General features: G+C 46.3%; 1 pseudogene; it reads left to right on the plus strand.

Moving 5' to 3' along the window:
• The first annotated feature begins 253 nt into the window (after nucleotides 1-253).
• LOC139831064 (putative disease resistance protein RGA3) lies at nucleotides 254-4,911 on the plus strand (annotated as a pseudogene).
• The last annotated feature ends 380 nt before the right edge of the window (nucleotides 4,912-5,291 follow it).

A 5,291-nucleotide genomic window follows, 5' to 3' on the forward strand; every position in this document is an offset into this window, starting at 1 on the left:
CCTGGCAGCGGACGCGAGCGGACGGCGCGTGCCATCCGCGGTCACGCAAACCTAGCCCAGATTTGGGCCGGGTTTGCGTCGTTCCGGACGCCGCGGCCGTCCGCTTTTGCGGTGCGTCCCCGCGCTGGGCCGCGTTTTTGTCCGGCTCGAGCCAAACGGACGCGCGGGCGCGGTTTGAGTCGCGCGGTTGGAGATGCCCTGATAGGAACAACAATGGATCTAGATCCATTCGGGCCTGCCAGTGAGCCATCGACCAAGATAGTAGAGCCTTTTCTTCCCAAAACAAGATCAATCTATTGCCTCTTATCCGGCATCCAATCCCTCTATAAACCTCCATCAATTTTTCCCCAAACACCTCGATTCATTCGTTGACTCTTTTTGGAAGGAGATGTCATCGAAGGGAAAACAGACCTGCCGCCACAGATTCCCGGGCTCAATCAGCAGTCGGTGAGACCAGCCCCGCCCCCCCCCCGCGCGGCGATGTCGGGGTGGATGATGATGTCGAAGATCATGGACAAATTAAGGTCGGTGATATCGCTGATGTCAAGTTCGGAGCAGGGGGAGCTTGAGACACAGGGATCCAACAAAAAGCTGAAGTCGTCGATCCCCATGAATCAAGATGGCCCCACGCCCCCCAGCAGCGTACGGTCGCACTTGCTGGAGATCGCCGCCGGTGCAGACATCATGGAAGAAGTAGCCGCGGTCGCTAGTCGTCAGCAGCGCAGCGTATTCGTGCTCTCGGGAGATGGAGTCATCGTCAACCCTATACTGCGCCAGAAACGGTCTGGCGTTGTCAGGTTCCCTGGTCTCTTCCAGATCATTTCCATGTCCGGCGTCTTCGCCGTCTCGTCTACTTGCTCGACCGGTTTCGCCGAGTTAACAGTATGCCTTACCGAAGGGCAGGGTGATGTCATCGAAGGCGTAGCCGTTGGCAAATTTATGGCTGCCAGCCTTGTCATGATCAAATTGGCCACATGGTCCAGTGCTACCAACGAGCGCCTCCTGGAAACTAGTGACAAACCTGCTGACGCTGCTGTTGCTGCTGCTGTTGCTGCTGCTTCCGCTTTGTTAGATGGAATGCTACTTTTGGAGGGTTTGCCGCCAGAAGGCCATGGGGCGGCGACTGAGGTGGATGGGGCGCCCACATTTAGAAGTCCCTGCGTGGCGTCGCTGAAGGCCTTTTTCGGCAGTATGGTGGATCGGATAATAAGAGAGGAAGTTCAGACGGCGCTCGAGATGAAGCCCGCACACACTTCAGGTTTGTTAAGCATTTGAGTAATATAATCTTCTCTACAGTATGGTGATAAGACTGGCGATTCAAGCTTTATATCAAATCCAATTGGTTAACAATCCGGGAATGCAGATAAAATCTATTCTTGCATTTGGTGGGACCTGATTAGAATGGTGTAGATTAAGGAAATTATTTGCTAGAAATATATTGCCTTGCCTTTTCCAAGTTCAGACTTTTCCTATGTTGGTTAGTGCATCAATTCAATAATATTTTTTTTTGCATTTGGTGAGACCTGATCAGAATACTGTAGACTAATGATATTATTGAACTAGAGCTTATATGGAATATAACAGGTACAAATTCCAGGTGTTAGAATTAATACAACATTCTATGTTTTGTTTCTGTCGTGAACGGGGAAGTATAGTTAAAAATACCGCAAGTGGTGTTAATGCTATTTTTTTTTATCAAGGAATAAGCTGTAGTCTTTTGCTGCAGAGAGCCTCACCCACGGAGAGATGCAGCTACGGGACGAGCGTCGGGTTCTTGAGGGAACCCTATCTACTATGCATGACTTTATGCAACGTGCTGAGTGGTGCGCTCACAAATATGGGATGCTGTTTATGGATGAATCTGTCAGTCTGGGGTTCAATCATTTCCAAGAGGAGGAATCAATGTTTGGGCGTCCGAAAGAGTTGCTGGAGTTGATCAACTTGCTTTGTTTGCCAGGGATAATCAGCAAGCGAGTTAAAGATGGAACATCTGGGACTATGATTGCAGCGAGAACAGACAATGTGTCTGTTTTGCCGATATGGGGAATTAGTGGTGTTGGAAAGACCACTCTTGCCTATCAGATTTTTAGGGAGAAGAGAGTTTGTGATAATTTTGACCTGCTAATTTGGTTATGTGTCTCGGATGGCTTTGATAAGAAGAAGTTGATTAAGAAGTTTATACTGTCTGTGGCCGAAAGGGAGATGAAATCTGATGATTTAAGCTATCTTCAGAGAATTCTAACTAACGGCATCATTCATCCCTCGAGGCGGTTCTTGCTTGTAATTGATGATGTGCAGGAGGACATATGCCGTGAAGATTTCCATGAATGGAAGAGTTTCCTCGCCCCACTAAAATGTGCTAGACCAGGAAGTATGGTTTTGGTGACAACAAGGTCTCTGAGGGTTGCTGAGCATGTTGGTACGATGAAGCATTACGTATTGGAGGGATTACCTGAAGGAAAACTTTGGGAGTTCTTTAGGATGCATGCGTTTGGTTCTGATAATTCCGACATCAATCCAGTGTTAGCGAGCATTGGCAGAAGTATAGTTTCAAGGTTGAATGGTTCTCCTCTAGGTGCCCAAATTCTTGGACGGCTATTAAGCCTCAAGCTTGATCCAATATATTGGAGAAACATCTTGGAGAGTGAGTTGTGGGAAGTACAGAATGAAAGAGAGGATAACCGCAGCATCTGCTCAGCCCTTAAGTTGAGCTACCAGTATCTGCCATTCCATTTGAAGCGTTGCTTTTCCTTCTGTTCTATGTACCCTAGGAATTATGAGTTTGATGCAGTGACGCTAGTTGACTGCTGGGTAGCAGTGGGCTTGGTGTTGCCTTATGGCCGCATGCTGCCATTAGATGTTGGCCATGTGTACTTCCAGCAGCTTGTGAATCGGTCCTTCTTTCAGAAAGCTCCAACATCATCTAGACATGTCATGCATGATTCGGTGTACGATATGGCGCAGCAAACTTCCAGGAATCAGTGCTTTGTGATAAAAGATACATGTGACTTATCAAGAATTCCTCCCAATGTTCGTCATTTGTCAGTACTCTGCAACGGCCTTGAAAGCAGTGATTTAGAAAGCTTGCAAGCGTACAAGGTTTTGTGTTCAGTAATATGCATCAGCACTGAACCTAATATTATCCCTGCTTCTGTCGTTGAAAGATGGTTCCGTGATCTCGTTAACATTCGAATGCTGAGATTTATATCCTGTCAGCTCAAGGAGCTACCCAATAATGTGGGGAACCTAGTACATCTTCGCTATCTTGACATTTCTGCTTGTGAATTTGACAAGTTTCCGGATTCTCTTTGGCGTCTCTATAACCTTGAAATTTTAGATGCTCGAAACTGCAAAATCCAAGATGTTCCCAAGGATATCATCAAGTTATTAAACTTGCAGAGAGTTATACTGAAGGGCGATCTTATCAGACAACTAGGGTGTCTACCGGGAATAAGTAACCTATTATATCTTCAGGAGATGCCTTACTATTCTGTTCAGGATGAGCCTGGAAGGAGAATTCATGAGTTGAAGAACATGGACCATCTTCGAGGATTGTTGGAGATCAGTGGCCTCTGCAGTGTCATAGGTATGGAACAATCTGCCGAGGCTGCATTACACAAGAAGATTTACCTTAACACATTGATTCTGTCGTGGCATGAGTCGATCAGGCCTGAAAAGCACAATAGCAACCAGGAGATGGAAGTGCTTGAAGGCCTGCGCCCTAGCTCCAACATCAAACATCTGGAAGTCAAGTTTTACATGGGTGCTGGATTTCATCCAAGTTGGCTCCATGAGGATGTGTTGAGCAGCCTGTCATCGCTCTCAATCAGCTCCTGTCCTCACATTACAACTCTTTTCGGCCAACCCTCTAGAACGGACGGTAGCAGTAGTAGTAGCACAGGCAGCTTTACCGGGTTCCGATCACTCACCAAGCTGTGCATTACCTGGTGCAAAAGGCTAACAGGTCTTGACAATTTTCTGCACCCAGAATATCTTCCAGCGATCAAGGTGATAAGGATCTCAAACTGTGAGGATCTAGTGTCACTGCCAACCAAGAGCCTTGGGGAATTTGTTCATCTGGAGGACTTGGAGGTGTCTCACTGCTGGAGTCTCAACTGGGAAAAGGCCTAACCTTGCCCCTTCGCTGAAAGTGCTCAAGCTTGAGGCATGTGGGGAGTTCTCTGATTCGATGCTGAGCTGTCTCGGCGGCCTGGCTGCTCTTACCAACTTGGACTTACAGTTCTGTCCGAGCATCGAATCAATCGGCACGCAAATCTGGAGCCACCTACAATCACTCAAGAACCTGAAGATAGTATGCTGCCAGGGGCTGAATTCCATCGGAGGATCAGAATCGATTGCGCGTATAAGAAACGTGGATATCAGACACTGCCCGAAGCTGAAAGAGCTAGAGCAACCATTTCATAGAGGCTGCTACTGTTAACTAGAATGGTGTTGGTCTGTCAGCTCTTCTACTCTGAAGGCTGCTCGGCTGCTGTTATGTCTAAACTCTCAGGTCGTTTTGGCGAGCAAGAGTCACCGATCCTATCTCCCTGCAGTTCCTTCTTGTGGTTCTAGCTAGTCACTGAAAATGTAACCTGGCAAATTTGGAAGATGTAGTTTGTGATCCTATTCAGCGGATAATATTTTTGCCATTGAAATGTTCTTTAAGATGGAATGTAAGAGCAAGGTATGGTATCCTGTTCAGAGGAGCAAGATTGATGGTCTTTACTGATTTTTTATAACCTCCAAAGTGATGTTCTGTGTTTGCTCACTTTGGTGCTGAATTGGGAGCATGTGCTGTTCTCCTTTGGATAGAGTAGACCATGTTCCAAAATGTACATCAGAGCTTGTGGTCGCGGAGGCTCGAGCGATCTTTTTTTCTGTTTTCTGGAAGGGGTGTGATCGTGTTTACATCCTGGTCTGATCTATAAGATGTTCTATCTTTTTTTTTTCCTGAATCCTATATATCTTGACACATTTTAGTGCTTCTGTTCACTCATTTGGTTTGTACGGTATCCATATTAAAATATCTAAAACACCATATAATTGGGAACGGAGGGGGTACATATCATTATATTTTTTTTTTGAACTATGACATAGCCAATTTTTTTTTTTTTTTTGCCTATGTCATCCGGCTGTGGAAGAGCTTGGGGTCAGTCAACTCGCTCGCCTGTGTTTCACTTCTCTGGGGAAGTTCTCTCTCTTCCTCCGTTGGATCAAAGTTTTTTTTTTTAAGTCTTTGGATCTTAGTTTTTCTTCCAACTCGACAGTCACAAGTACAACATCAGGGA

Source organism: Lolium perenne, chromosome 5, assembly GCF_019359855.2.
Source record: "Lolium perenne isolate Kyuss_39 chromosome 5, Kyuss_2.0, whole genome shotgun sequence".
Lineage (NCBI taxonomy): Eukaryota > Viridiplantae > Streptophyta > Magnoliopsida > Poales > Poaceae > Lolium > Lolium perenne.